This window comes from Artibeus jamaicensis, unplaced genomic scaffold (genome assembly GCF_021234435.1).
Source record: "Artibeus jamaicensis isolate MK-2021 breed Jamaican fruit bat unplaced genomic scaffold, CSHL_Jam_final contig_511, whole genome shotgun sequence".
In the NCBI taxonomy this organism is placed as follows: domain Eukaryota; kingdom Metazoa; phylum Chordata; class Mammalia; order Chiroptera; family Phyllostomidae; genus Artibeus; species Artibeus jamaicensis.
Window position 1 is genome coordinate 803,576 of NW_026521866.1, and position 16,700 is coordinate 820,275.

Consider the following 16,700-nt stretch of genomic DNA (forward strand, 5'->3'; position numbering starts at 1 on the left):
TCTTTTCAAGGGCACATGGAATATTTTCTTGGAGAGACCATACATTAGGCCACAAAACAAGTCTCAATAAATTTAAAAGATTGAAATAATATCAAGCATCTTTTCTGATCACAATGGTATGAAACTAGAAATCAGTCACAAGGAAAAAACCAAAAAATGCACAAAGACACATGGAGGCTAAGTAACATGTTACTAAACAATTAGGTCCAGGAAGAAATCACAAGATATCTTCACGACAAGTGAAAATGAGAACACAACAATCCAAAATCTGTGGGACACTGAGAAAGCAGACCTAACAGGGAAATTTAGAGCATTAGAGGACTACCTCAAGAAACAAGAAAAATCTCAAATAAGTAATTTAACTTTAAATGTAAAGCAATTAGCAAAAAGAATAACAAACAAAGCCCAAAGTGAGTAGTTGAAAGGAAATAATAAGGATCATAGTAGGATGAAATGTAAATTTATATAGAGTAAAAAAAACCCAACAACACAAAAAAGCAATAAAACCAAGAACTGGTTTTTTAAAAAGATAAACAAGATTGACAAACCTTTAACTAGCCTTATCAAGAAAAAAAAGGGAGAGGACCCAAATGAAATCAGAAAGGAAGGAGGAAAACTAATAACTGACACCAAAGAAATGCAAAGGATTGTAAGAAATTATTATATACTACTATGTGCCAACAAATTCTGAACTTAGTGGATAAATTGCTAGAAACACACAATTTTCTAAAACTGAATCAGGAAGAATCAGAACGGAGCAATTACAACTAGTGAAAATGAAGCAGTAAAAAAAAAAAAACAACTTACCACAAATAAAGTTCCTGGAACATACGGCTTCACAGGTGAATTTTACCAAATGTTCAAAGAAGAACTAACACCTATCCTCAAATATTTCCATAAAATTCAAGAGGAAAGCTGTTCAGTCGCTGACATACAGCTTTTTGTCAGTGCCCAGGAGCTGCACACCCTTGAGCTGACTGGTGGAGAGACTGTTGGTAGATCAAGGCTCATATAGCCTTGCTGGAGCAAATTGCTCCAGAAGATTGAGTTGTTCTTCTGGCAGGCATACCCCTAGAGGAAGAGGCCACCATGAGCAAGTGTGAGGTGGAGCCTTTGACCACTGTGGAAGTGGTTGGCTGCATGCTTGGAGATAAAGTCTGTGGTTCCCTGGCCTGTGCTGGGAAAGTCAGACCTCCCCGCAATGTGGCCAAACAGGAGAAAGAGAAGAAGGCTGGTCAGGCCAAACAAAGGAGGCAGTACAACTGGCATTTTGTTTATGTTGTACCCACCTTTGGCAAGAATAGCACCAATGCCAACTCTTATGTCCTTAGTAATCCTGGCTTTCTCTTACAAAGCCACTTAGCCTAGTCAAAAAAATGGAAGAGGATGGAAGACTCCCAAGCTCATTTACAAGGCCAGTATTATCCTAATTCCAAAACCAGATAAAGATACTACAAGGAAAGAAAATTATAGGTCACTATCCCTGGTGAACATAGATGCTAAAACCCTCAAACAAAATATTAGCAAACCAGATCCAGCAATACATTCAGTAGATAATACACCCTAATCAACTGGGATTTATTCTGGGGGTGCAAGGTTGGTACAATATCTGCAAATTAATAAGTAGCATACATTACGTAAATGAAATGAAGGATACGAACCACATGATCATATCAATAGATATGATGCAGAAAAAGCATTTGATAAAATCCAGTACCCATTTATGATAAAAAACAGCAAAGTGGGAATAGAGGAACATGACAACCCTACAGCCAACATCATTCTGAATGGGCAAAAACTATAAGCATTTTTTTTAAGATTAGGAATAAGACAAGGATGTCTGCTTTCACCACTTATTCAAGATAGTACTGGAGCCACAGCAATCAGAGAAGATGAAGTAAAAGGCATCTCAATTGGAAAGAGAGAAGTAAAACTGTCTTTATTTGCAGATGATACCATACTGTATATAAAGAAAAAGAGTATACCAAAACACCACTAGACCTGATAAATAAATTTATCCTGATAAAGTAGCAGGATATAAAGTAAATATTCAGAAATCATTTGCCTTCTTTATGTACTAATAATGAACTATCAAAAAGGGAAACTAAGAAAACAATTTCATTTAAAATTGTGTCACAGAATACCTTGGAATAAATTTAACCAAGGAAATAAAAGCCCTGTATTCACAAAACTATAAGACACTGAAAAAAGAAATTGAAAGAAGATACAAATAAGTGGAAGCATATTTATGTTCACGAATAGGAAGAACTTAGCATCATTAAAATGTCCATACTACCCAAAAGCAATCTATAAAGTCAACACAATTTCTATTAAAATACCAGTGGCATTTTTCACAGAACTAGAACAAATATTCCAAAAATTTATGGAACCACGAAAGACCTGGAATAGCTACAGCAATCTTGAGAAAGAAGGACAAAGTTAGAGAAATCACGCTACCTGATATCAAACTATATACTACTAAGCCATGGTAATCAAAACAGCATGGGCAGTGGATTGAGCGCAGGCCTGCGAACCAGACAATCGCAGTTCGATTCCCAGTCAGGGCACATGCCTGGGTTGCAGGCCGGTTCCCTGCAGGCCAGTTCCCAGCAGGAGATGCACGAAAGGCAACCATACATTGATGTTTCTCTCCCTCTCTCCTTCCCTTACCCTCTAAAGATAAATAAATAAAATCTTAAAAAAAAAAACAGCATGGGGCTGGCAAAACACACATACAGATCAATGGAATAGAATTGAGAGCCCAGAGATAAACCCATGTCTATATAATCAATTAATATTCAACAGAGGAACTCCTGGCTGGTGTGGCTCGATGGATTGAGTATTGGCCTGTGAACTGAAGGTGGCCAGTTCAATTTCCAGTCAGAGCACGTGCTTGGGTTGTGGGCATGCAAGAGGCAACCAATTGATGTTTCTCTGGCACATCAATGTTTCTCTCCCTCTCTTTCTCCCTCTCTTCTCCTCTCTCTAAAATAACAAAATAAAATAAAATAATCTTAAAAATATTTAGTAAAGGAGACAAGAACCTGCAATGGGATAAAGGTAGTCTATTCAATAAATGGTGGGAAGAATGGACAGGTGTGCAAAAGAATAAAATTAGATTGTCTTAACAACATACACAAGGATAAACTTAAAATGGATTAAAGACTTAAATGTAAGACTTGAAAACATAAAAATTCTAGAAAGAACATATAAGCAGTAAAATCCCAGACACCACTCATAGCAATATTTTTTCTGATATGTCTCCTCCGGCAAGGGAAACAAAAGAAAAAAATAAACAAATGTGAGTATATCAAACTAAAAAGTATTTTCACAGCAAAGGAAATCATCAGTGAATGAAAACAACCCAGTGAATAGGAGAACATATTTACCAATGATACGTCTGATAAGAGGTTAATGTCCAAAATTTGTAAAGAACTTCTATAACTCAACACCAAAAAACCAAACAATCCAAATGAAAATGGTCAAAAGACCTGAAAATAAACTTCCCTAAAGAGGACATACAACTGTCAAACAGACATATGAAAAAATGTTCAACATCACTAATCATCAGAGAAATGCAAATTAAAATCACAATGATATATCACTTTACAATAAATCAGCAAACAACAAATGTTGGTGAGGATATAGAGAAAAGCAAACTCTTGTGCACCATTGGTAAAAGTGCAGATTGGTGCAACCATTGTGAAAACAGTATGAAGTTTCCTCAAAAAATTAAAAATATAACTGCCTCATGCCCCAGGATTCTACTGGTAGGAATATATGAAAAGAAACTCAAAATGCTAGTGAAAGAATGTATGCAGTCCTATATTCATTGCAGCATTATTTACAGTAGTCAAGATTTGGAAGCAACCCAAGTACCTACCAGTAGATATTGGATTAAAAAAAGCTGTGGCACATTTACACAGTGGAATATGACTTGGTTTTTAAAAATAAGGAAATCTTATTTTTTGCAGTAGCAGGGATAGACCTGGAGAGTATTATGCTAAGTGAAATAAGCCACTCAGAGAAGACAAATACCACATATGATTTAACTTATATGTAGAATCTACTGAACAAAGTAAACTAACAAACCAAATAGAAACAGATTCATAGATATAGAAAACAGACTGACAGCTGTCAGAGGTGGGGGAACATTAGGTGCTGGTGAAAAAGGTGAAGGGATTAAGCATAAAGACTAAAAACCAACCCAACTCAACAGTATGGTGAGTACCTAGAGGGAAAAGGGCTAGGAGGAAGGTAGAAGACAGTAACGGGGGATAAATGATGGTGAAGGAGACTTGACTTTGGGTGGCGAACACACATTCAATATACAGATGTATTATAGAATTGTACACCTAAAACCTATATAATTTTATTAACCGATGTTACCCCACTACAATAAAAATTTTTAAATGAAAACCACAATAAACATAGATCAATAAACAAAGTAGAAAGCCAAAGTGGGTCATTAATTGCAGTATAAGGGAGTGGTTTCAGACAGGAAATGAGATAAAACACCTACCAGAGACCTCTAAAGAGAAAAACAATACAAAAGAAAGAGATGCAACACACACATACATACACTCAATATTTATATTTGCGCTTTCTCAACAGAGGGGTCTCCCAAGGCTTGGCTGGAAGGGGTTGCCTGGGAGTTTGAGGACCTTCAGACAGGCCAGTGTGGCTGGAGCAGAGTGACCATTAGGAAGAGAGGAGAAGGAGGTTTGGGGCCTATTTACATGGGGTCTTGCAGTCCAGTGTGAGAATTGTGACATATCCTGGGAACGCAGTGGGGAAGCCATTGGAGGTTTTCATAGGGAGCAGTGACAGGATCTGACTTAAACTTTTATGAGGATCTCCCTAGCAGCCATGTGAAGGGTGGACTGTGATCACAGGAGTATGCATGCAAAGCTAACCAGCAGGGGACTGCTGCTGCCATTGGCCTGGTGGGAGGCCAGGTCATGATAACTTTTCCCAGAGTGCAGCAGCCTAGGTGGTGAGTGGAGTCCGTCTTGGGCTGTTCTGGGTCCCACCTGGACTATTTCAAAGGCAGAAACAGAAATTTTGTCCATAGATTGTGAGTGGAGCGTGAGGGAATTATACCATCACATGGGATGTGGTAACAAAGCATGCTGGCCTCAGAATCCAGGACAGCCTAGAGCTGTTTCAGTTTAGCAGAGCAGCATTACCCATCATATTAGTCTAATGCTAACTTGAATATTATTGGATTTTATAGTTTAGTTTGTATTTAATTAATACATTTCTCTTTATTTTGTCATTTTACAGTACCATAAACAGTTCATGTAAATTTTCAGTATTTGTACATATTTACACAATAATAAAGGCTACATTAGAGTCCTTGGATTGCTTTTCCCCTTAATCCTATAGAGTCTTAAACTGATCTGAGAAACACTGCTCCAACCATTCAGGTCAGCTATGGCTAATGGAGGCTTTTGTTCCCTAATGAAGTGTCAGTGTTAACAGGACTCTGGAAAGGAAGGCTGTGTTTGATCATTGGTCCCTGGGCACCACCAGGTGGAATGTGGAGGTATATTCTGAACTATGCTGAGTTCAGCCTGAAATTCTATTCCCAGAGTAGCAAGCCCTGATTCTATAGTCTTATTGCTTTTTCTAATGTGACACACCTAATGGACAACCTTGAAAACCCTATAAATCTCTGTGGATATACATAGAGTGTGTTGAAACCTCAATATATGTGAAAATAAAGCAAATTATGCATTTGTTTTTATAAAATACCCTTCTTATGAAGACATTATTTATTGAAGCATGTGATTCATGAACTCAATTATTTCAAGGTCTCTCAACACAATTCAGTTTAAAAGGAACTATTAATAAATATGGCATATAATTTTTTACAAAAGAAAGATGAGTTCTTTCTACTTAAAAAAATGAGTTGTGGGTTGATCCAAAATGGCAGAGGAGTAAGTGGAAGCTACACTAACCTTCTCCCAGGATCAATCTGGAATTACCACTAAATTGTAAAGAAGTCATCTGGAATAACCAAAAGAACACTAGCTGGAGAGAAGTCTTATGACCACAGATAGATAGAAGATACCACTTCACCACACCGTGACTGGTAAGGAATACACAGAAGGCACAAGAGGGCTGGTGAGGTTCCCACTGGTAGCAGGTGAAGTTCTGGAGGAATATTTCAGTGGCTAGGGAAGTTCCCCTTGAGAAGTGTGGGGTCTAAATCCAAAGCTGGGCTCCCCAGCCTACGGCACCAGAGCTAGAAAGAAATCCAGATAACCTGCAGCTCTGTAAAGCAGCCAAGTTGCTTTCTGACAGGAGAGATGGCTGGAGATGCAGAGAGCCTCTTAAATGCCAGTGGACCAAATTTTGTTTGCATCCACTTACCCTGGGCTCCGGCAGAGGAGAGCAGAGTGGAAGAGACACATGAGGAGAGCATGGGCTTGTGTCTCTTGGGAGAGAACCAAAGGAACAGATACCAGGATTCATGTGCTGAGTCATTCCCCATACGGCAGAAGCCATCTTTCCCAGGCAAAGTACTCCTTTCCAAGTGACATCAGCCTGAGGGGAAGCAATAGCCCACCCACAGGAATTTCTGTGCTCCGCCCTGTGGTGCTTAAAGCAGACTATTAATTGCAACTTGATTAGAGTAACAACTGATTGTTTTGGCAGCTAATTAGTTTAATATCTAAGGCAGAAAATACAAAGAAGCAGTCAAAATGGGAAGACAAAGAAATAGACCCCAAATGAAAGAACAAGAGAATTCTCCAGAAGACCTAGATGAAATGGAGGGAAGCAATTTATGAGATAGAGAATTTACAGCAATGATTATAAGAATACTCAACAGCATGAAAAAGAGATAGAAACCATAAAAAAGGACCAGTCAGAAATGAAGAATGCAATATCTTAGCCGAATAATACACTACAAGGGATAAACAGTAGGTTTGTTGAAGCAGAGGACTGAATCACTGTTTTGGCAGACAAAGCAGGAAAAAACACCCAGGCAGAGTAGCAAGAAGAAAAAAGAATAATAAAAAAAAAAAACAAAAAAACAAGGAGACCTTAAGAAACATTTTGGACAATATGTGTTGTAGCAACATTAGCATCATGGGAAGGAGAAAAGAGTAAGCAAGAGATCGAGAACCCTCTTTGTAGAAATAATGACTGAAAACTTCCTTAATCTGGTGAAGGAAAAAGACATACAAGTCCAGAAAGCTCAGAGTCCCAAATAAGTTGGACTCAAAGAGGCCTACACCAAGACACATTGTAATTAAAATGACTAGACTTAAAGACAAGGAGAGAATCCAAGAAGGTAATTACCTACAAGGGAGTGCCGGTTAGACTTGCATCTGATTTATCAAGAAAAACATTTTAGGCCCAGAAGGGAGTGGTGTGAAATATTCGAGGTAATGAAAAGCAAGGACCTGCAACCAAGCTACGTTACCCAGCAAGGCTGTCATTTAAAATTGAATGCATAATAAAGAGCTTCCCAGACAAGAAAAAGCTAAAGGAGCTCATTTAACACCATAGCAGTATGCAGCAAATGTTAAAGAGCTTACATTAAGAAGAAGATGACAAAAAAGGGAAAGGGAAAAAAAGGAGGAAAACTGTCTAACAATAAAATGGTACTAAATACATATTTATTAATAATCACCTTGAATGTCAGTGGCTTAAATACTCTGACCAAAAGATGTAAGGGTAGCTGAATGGCTAAGAAAACAAGACTCATATATATGTTGCCTCCAAGAGACCCATCACAAGTCAAAAGATATAGACAGATAAAAGTTAGTTGAAAAAATATATTTCATGCAAATGGAAAAGAAAAAAAGCTAGGGTAGCAGTACTTATGTCTGACAAAATAGACTTTAAAACAAAGGCTATAGTAAGAGACAAAGAAGGACACTACATAATGATAAAGGGAAAAATCCAACATGGGGATGTAACCGTAGTAAATGTTTATGCACCCAACATAGGAGCACCTAAATATGTGAAGCAAATCTTGATGGACATAAAAAAAGAGATTGACAAAATACACTCACAGTTGGGTATTTTAACACCATATTGACTTCAGTGTATAGATCTTCCAGGCAGAAAATCAACAAGGAGACAGTGGCCTTAAATGACACACTAGGTCAAAAGGATTGAATTGATATCTTCAAAGCATTACACCCCAAAGCAGCAGAATATACATACTTTTCAAGTGCACTTGGAATATTTTCTAAGATAGACCACATGTTGGAACACAAAGCAAGTCTCAATTAATTTAAGAAGATTGAAATCATATCAAACATCTTCTTGGATGACAATGCTATGAAAGAAATCAATCACAATAACAACACTGAAAAACATGCAAAGACGTGGAAGCTAAATAACATGTTATTAAACAATGAATGGGTCAACAATGAGATCAAGAAAGAAATGAAGAGATACCTTGAAACAAATGAAAATGAGAAAACAACAACCCAAAATCTGTGGGACACTGGGAAAGCAATCCTGAGAGGGAAATTCATAGCATTAGAGGCTTATAAAAAACAAAAAACAAAAAAAGCTCAAATAAACCATCTAAGTACACACTTAAAGGAACTTGAAAAAGAACAGTGCTGGAAGCAACCTAAGTGCCTATCAGTAAATGAATGGATCAAAAAACTGTGGTACATTTACACAATGTAATTCTATGCAGCAGAAAGAAGGAGCTCCTACCATTTGTGACAGCATGGATGGAAGTGGAGAGCGTTATAAATGAAATAAACTAGGCAGTGAAAGACAAATACCATATGATCTCACCTTTAACAGGAACCTAATCAACAAAATGAACAAGCAAGCAAAATATAACCAAAGACACTGAAATTGAGACCAGGCTTACAGTGACCAGAAGGGAGTGGGGAGGGGATTATAAGGGGAAAAGGGTGAAGGGTTTGCAGGAACACAAATAAAAGACACATGGACAATAACAACGTGGGGTGGAAACAGGGGAGGGGGGTGGGGAGGGCTGAAGGGGAAAAGGCAGAAAACTACTTGAACAACAATAAAAAAGATGTTTAAAAAACCCCAGCAAACAAAGCCTGAAGTGAGTAGAAGGAAGGAAATAATAAAGATCAGAGCAGAAATAAATGAAATAGAGTCTAGAAAAAATGATACAAAACATCAATGAATGCAAGAGCTATTTCTTTGAAAAAGTAAACAAGATTGACAAACCTTTGGAAGACTTCCGACCAAGATGGACGCGTAGGTAGACATGCTGTGCTTCTTCCCACAACCAAAAGAAGGACAACAATTTAAAAACAAAAAACAACCAGAACTGGCAGAAAATCGAATGGTATGGAAGTTTGACAATGAAGGAGTTAAAGAAGACATACTCATCCAGAGTGATAGGAGGGGCAGAGATGTGTAGCTGGGCAGAGAGGACTTGCAGCAAGGCAGTGGCTGGAGGACTGGAGTGGGCAAGGCAGCAGCTGACGGACCCAGTGAGGCAGTGAATTGTGGAATGGGGTGCTCAAGGATGCAGCTGGCCAGCAAGGCAGTGGCTGCTGGAGCAGGCAGTCCCACATTTGTGCACAGATAAACCAGGCGAAACAAAGTGAGAGCGGGACGTACTGCACAATCCAGGGCCCCAGTGAAGGGAAATAAAGCCTCAAACCACTGATTGAAAATACCTGTGGGGGTTGAAATTCCCAGCCTCAAAGGAGAGTTCATTGGAGAGATGCAAGGGGTCCTAGAACGTATACAAACCCACCCACCTGGGAATCAGCACCAGAAGGGCTCAATTTGTTTGTGGGAAGTAGGGGAAGGGGCTGAAATCTGACAGAGAGTGGAGCAAGCACTATTGTTCCCTCTTGGACCCCCTCCCCACATACAGCATCACAACCCAGCAACGTGGGTTACCTTGCCTGGGTTACCTTACCTTACCTAAGGCTCTGCCCCTCACTACATAACAGATGTGTCAAGACAAAAAAAATGGCCTAGATGAAAGAACGAATCAAAGCTCCAGAAAAAAATATAACTATAAGCAATGAAGAGATAGCCAAACTATCAGATGCACAGTTCAAAACACTGGTAATCAGGATGCTTACAGAATTGGTTGAATTTGGTCACAAATTAGATTAAAAAATGAATGCTACAGTAAGTGAAATAAAGAAAAATGTACAGGGAACCAATAGTGATGGGAAGGAAACTGGGACTCAAATCAATGGAGTGGACCAGAAGGAAGAAAGAAACAATCAACCAGAAAAGAATGAAGAAACAAGAATTCAAAAAAATGAGGAGAGGCCTAGGAACCTCCAGGACATCTTTAAATGTTCCAACGTCTGAATTATATGGGTACCCTCAGGAGAAGGGGAAGAGCAACAAATGGAAACATTATTCAAGCAAATAATAAAGGAGAACTTCCCCAAGCTAGCAAAGGAAATAGACTTACAAAAAGTCCAGGAAGCCCAGAGAGTCCCAAAGAAATTGGATGCAAGCAAGAACACACCAAAGAACGTCATAATTACATTACCTAAGATATAAATGAGGGAGAGAATCCTAGAAGCAGCAAGAGAAAAGAAGACAGTTTACCTACAAAGGAGTTTCATAAGACTGTCAGCAGATTTCTCAAAAGAGACCTTATAGGCAAGAAGGGGCTGGAAAGAAGTATTCCAAGTCATGAAAGGCAAGGACCTGCATCCAAGATTGCTCTATCCGGCAAAGCTTTCATTTAGAGTGGAAGGTCAGATAAAGTGCTTTCCAGATAAGGTCAAGTAATAAAGGAGTTCATCATCACCAAGTCCTTATGAAATGTTAAAGAGATTTATCTAAGAAAAGGAAGATAAAAAATATGTACAGTAAAATGACAGCAACTCACAATTATTAACAACCACACCTAAAACAAAAACAAAAGCAAACTAAGCAAACAACTAGAACAAGAACAAAATCACAGAAATGGAGATTCCCATGGAAGGTTATCCACAGGGGAGTGGGAGGGGGAGGGAGGTGGGAAAAGGTAGAGAGAATAAATAGCATACATGGTAGGTAGAAAACAGTCAGGGAAAGGTAAGAGTAGTATGGGAAATGTAGAAGCCAAAGATCTTATATGTACCACCAGGCACATGAACTAAAAGGGGGGAATGTGGGTGGGAGGGGGTGTATGGGGCAGAGGGGAGTGAAGGGGGGAAATGCCACAACTGTAATAGCAAAATCAATAAAATATATTTAGAAAAAATTAACAAACTTTAAACCAGACTCATCAAGAAAAAAAGAGAAAGGACCCAAATAAATAAAATGAGAAATGAAAGAGAAGTAACAACTGACACCAAAGCAATTCAAAGGATTGTATGAAAATATTATGAACAATTATATGTCAACAAACTGGACAACCTGGACGAAATGGATAAATTCCTAGAAACAACAATTTTTGAAAAATGAGTAAAGAATCAGAAAATCCGAATAGACAGATTACACCTAATGAAATTGAAGAGGTACTCAAAAGACTTAACAAAGCCCCGTGCCAGATGGCTTTGCAGGACATACAGGTGGCCAAATAGACATATGAAAAGGTGTTCAACATTACTAATCATCAGAGAAATGCCAGTTAAAACCACAATGAGATACCATCTCATACCTGTCAGAATGGCTATCATCAATAAATCAACAAACAACAAATGCTGGCAAGGATGTGGAAGAAAGGGGAACTCTGTACAATGTTGGTAGGAATGCAGATTAGTACAGTCACTGTGGAAAGCAGTGTGGGGATATCAAAATATTAAAAGTGGATCTGCCTTTTGACCCAGTGATTCCACTGCTGGGAATATATCCAAAGGAGCCCAAAGCACTAATTTGAAATAACATAAGCAACCCTACGTTCATTGCAACGTTATTTACAATTACCAAGATATAGAACAGCTCAACTGTCCATCAGGAGATGAGTGGATAAAACAGCTATGGGACATTTACATAATGGAATACTACTCAGCTGTTAAAAAAGGAGAAAATTTTACTCTTTGCAACAGTATGGACCTGGAGAACATCATGCTGAGTAACATAAGCCAGTCAGAGAAAGACAAGTACCATACGATTTCACTCATATGTGGAATCTAATGAACACACTGAAGAAGCAAAACAGAGACAGACTCATAGATGGAATATAGATGACAGCTGTGGTGGGGGTAGGGGACGGACATATTGAGGTGAAAGGAAAAAGGACTTATGGACATGGACAACAGTTTGGCGACTGCTGGGGGGAGGGGGGTAAGTGGGGACTAAATGGTAATGGAAAAAATACAATAAAGTAAATATTAAACTTAAAAAAATAAAATAAACCTTAGCGTTTAAAAAAGTAAATAAAGTATAAAGATGTGTTGTGTTATTTCTTTTATTTTTGAGTTGTGTTATTTCTAGACATCCATTATATAGGTTAATCTTTGTAAGATAACCTACTATGTAATATTGTACAATAAAATATAAATATTAAAATATTGTTAAAATTATAATTGACATAATTTACTCTTCTGCATATGTTGCTGCCATTAACATGAATTGTATTACTGTACATTTTACTTGCGGGGTCCCTGTGCTTTTTATTTGTTCATCATAACTATTGTGTCACAACCAAATGGGCGCATCTTTGTTCTTGCTTATGAGTGGAGTGTGAGGGAAATGTGTCTTCTTCATATGTCCTTGACATCCTCCTCATTAAAAAAATACCAATGGGTACAAGAAAAACATAGTTAAAAACTCATAAGCACTATAAAAGTTTGTAATTGTTCCTACCCCTAATCACGTTAGTAATAGTTGAGAAGGATTGGTGTATAGTCCTAGAATCGAAGCCAAAACTTACTCTATTGTTTTCCAATCAAGAAAGCCCTTCAGAATGCCTTTCTTTAAGAAGGATGTCACCATACAAAAGATCTGGAAATTATTCTAGTTTATGAGTATCACCGTAATTATAACAGTTGACATGTGCCAACACTATGCTGAGTGTTTCAGTTATCTATTGCTGTGTAACAAACCGCCACAGATTTAGTGGTTTAAAGTAACAATTTATTGTTCTTTTTCAGTGCTGTGAGTTGACTGGATTCAGATGGGTAGTTCTTGCTTGAGGTTTCTCATGTTGTGTCAGTCAGATGGTGGCGGGAGCCATCTGAAGGCTTCCTCACTTATATGTCTGGTGCTTGGTTTGGTGTGGCTGTATCAGCTGAGACTAACCAGGTATAAATTTCCATGGGGCCTCTCCACACAGTTAGCCTGGCCTTCTTCACAGTATGGAGGAATCTCAGGGCAGTCAGACTTGGTGCATGGTGGCTGGCTGTTTCTACAGCAAGGGTTCTAAGAACCATGGGCAGAAGATAAAAAGCTTCTTGTGACCCACTCTCATAGATCCCAGAATGTTATTTCTGCCACATTTTATCAGTCAGGCAAATAACTAAGGCCAGCCCAGAAGCAAAGGTTTGAGGATTTGAGCTGGCTTCGTAGGGCTGCAAAACCCAATATATGTAACTCCTTTGCTGCGTGGCAAACTTTAGTGTTAGTCATAAATTACTTGTTCACAATGGCATGTAGTAGTGAGGGCACCACTGGATCAATAGAAGAGGATTTTAAAAACATAAAAGGTCTTGTATTAATAATTATTTAATAATCTGATTGAATAATTTGCACCAGGTATGAAGTATTTCCATGGGAGAAAAAGAGGAAAATTCTCACAGTGTCAGAGTCCTGCACAGGTTTTTTCGGGAGGTAAGATGACTGCTTCTCACTTCTGGGAATATACTAGATGTGAAGAGGCAGAGTGCTGTATTGGGGAAGGTTGGATGTTGGTAACAATAGGAGGGCCCTAATAATACATCCATTATAACACTAATGCGTGATAGCAATTACAAGCAATACCTTGTATTTGTTTAGCATTTTACAGTTCCATACGTTGTTTTATTTAATTCTCAAACCTTATGTGGTAGGCATTTTGTATCTGTTTGCATGTGTGAGAGATTGAGGCCAAGCAACGTTAAAGCTTTGCTCAGGGTCTCAGATCCTGTGTGTGAGGAGTATCCTTGGGCCTGGGCTTTTTGGCTTTTCCCATTTCCCAGCTTGTGTGTTCAAAAAGCAGTCATCTTACATTAGTCCTTTTCTCCCTTTACTCCTTCATAGGATCCATGTGAAGTGCTGTATTTGAGTTTAGCAAATGTCAGTTTGTGAATTGTGATCAGTCAATTGGAAGGCCAGCCTGCTGGATTGTGGGGGCCTGTTAGGTTTTGGAAGTTTCTAGGTCTGCCATTACAACTGTTAATCTCACCTGGACAGCCCTCCTGCCAGTGTAGCACTGTGAGAGGGGACAAGCCTGCATCGGGCAGGCAGATGTGGATTACTGTGCAAGTCACAAACAGCAGGGCTCAGCTTCCTTCTTTGTAAACTGCTGACAGTTTGCATCTATGACCCTTCAACGGAGACCCTGCCTGGCATGTCATGTTCAAAAAATTCTCTGACCTATGTCGCCCCAAACAAATCTACATCCTGATAACCTTGGGCTTAGAAAAGTTTAAACAGGTATTTTCTATGAGATTGTCTCCAGCCTAAACCTTTTCTTTAATCTGCTTTCCTAGGGGACCTGGCAAGGCCTAAGTGCTTTTGATTTACTATGTGATACTGTAGAGCTTCATTGTTTTCACTAATTTGACCAAATTTTTAACATACTCTACATTTTATATTGAAGTATGGGTTGGCCAAAAAGTTCTTTTGATTTTTTTCTGTAAGATGACTCTAGTCATGCTTAGTTGTCTTGAACTCCATTTGAAACAATTTTGTTAGATTGTATTGTGTCAACTCTCATATCAGTGTGCATTTTTAAAAACTAATCAAAATTTGTGAGTTTTTGTGTAGCCATTTTAATATTGAAAATGGAAGAAAATATGGAACATTGTCAGCATATTATGCTTTATTATTTTAAGAAAGGTAAAAATGGAACTGAAACACACAAAAGATTTGTGCAGTGTATGGAGAAGGTGCTGGGACTGACTGAACATGTCAGTAGTAGTTTGTGAAGTTTCATTCTGGAGATTTCTTGCTGGACAGTGCTCAACAGTCAGGTAGACCAGTTGAAATTGATAGTGATCAAATCGAGACATTAATTGAAAACTGTCAATTTTATATCACATGGAAGATAGCTGACATACTCAAAATATCCAAATCAATAAAGTTATTAGTGAAAATGAAAATACCTTTTATTTTATGGAAAAAATTAAACAAACTTTTTGATCAACCAATGTAATGTACATAACCAAGTAAGTACACATCTTAAATATAGTGCACAGTGGATTGTCACAAATTGAACAGAACTGTGTAGGTCCCTAGATCCAGAAACAAAGTATTACCAGCCACCCAGAAGCCCTCTCTGTTCCTCTTCCCCCACAAAAAAATAAAGGGGAAAAAAGTAGCCTATTCTCCTCCTGACTTCTAACACCATAAAATTGTAACATAGTGTAGAAGTGAAGATTCTACATTATGTTACAATTTTATGGTGTTACATAGTGTATTATTTATAATACACTATGAAGAGTATACTATAATCCCCTTCATAGCGTATTATAAGCCTACACTATGAAGGGTTATAATATTTTGAACTAATTATATTAATATGGTGTTGTTTGATAGAGATGCCTAGAACAGGAGCCCCTCAGTTAGTGGGCTGGTGGCTACCATTGGGTCCTGGGGGTGCAGAGACTCACACGTTGGCCTGGCCTTGGCTGGTGTAGCAGGGCAGGCTGCAGCCACTGGTGGCTAATGCTGTGCAAATAATATAATGTTGTGGGTGTGCTGCTGGTGTGTAAAAGAGTTTGGAAAGTGATGTCATTGGAGGACTATTTTAGTCATTTAGTTAATCTAAAAAGCATATTAGTTACAAATAAATAAAGCCTTTTTATAGTGTTGATGGGCATTTGAAAACAGTTCTTTCAAATATTCAAAATATTGTTTCCATTTTTATTGAAGAAAACTTTTCTATGAAGAAAATTTTGAAGTTCTTTTTAATGACTAGACTTAATATATACTTATAAAAAATAAAAATGGTACAGAAAGTTACAAATGAAAAGAGACCACCTTCCTCTACTCATTTATTTTCTTTCTAGATGTTATCTATTCATGTGTTATTTTCTTGCCTTTTTCACCTAAAGGTAAACCTTTAGTATATATTCTTGTTAGTATGTATCAGTTAAAAGTCACATAGTATTCTATTACAACAATATATCACAATTTACCTAATTGTGCTCTAAGGATAAATGTTTAATAGTACAAACAATTCTGCAGTAAAAAACCCTTGTACCTGAAGCTTAATGTATGTGTGTGAAGTTTATCTGCAGGATAATTTCTAGAAATAAAATGTTGGGTCAGAGATATATAAAATTTTTTTGTTTTTAAAAAGTTAATGCAAAATTAGCCTCCAATATTGTATCAATTTACATTTCCTTTCAGAGTTTGAGTGTATAATTTTTTACGTTTACCAATACAGACTATTATTAAACATTTATCTTTGCTTAGATTATAGGTTAAAAGTGATAACCAGTTCTGATTTTCTTATCTTTAATTATGAATGATTGGGTATCTTTGCATATATTTATTGATGAACTATTTTTCTGTTACCTACTTATTCACATCATTTACCCATTTTTAAAAAGGGTTGTGTTTCTTACTGATTTCTGAGAACATTCATCCACATCAGTAGGAGGGGTGGAGATTGGCAGCCAGGTGGA

The 16,700-nt window shown here is 37.8% G+C and overlaps 1 protein-coding gene and 1 pseudogene across 1 annotated transcript in view; both read left to right on the forward strand.

Annotated features, from left to right (window-relative positions):
• RAB31 (RAB31, member RAS oncogene family) overlaps positions 1–16,700 on the forward strand; it is a 157,215-nt gene that overhangs the window by 14,115 nt on the left and 126,400 nt on the right. The window lies entirely within an intron of this gene.
• LOC128627985 (FAU ubiquitin-like and ribosomal protein S30) lies at positions 878–1,968 on the forward strand (annotated as a pseudogene).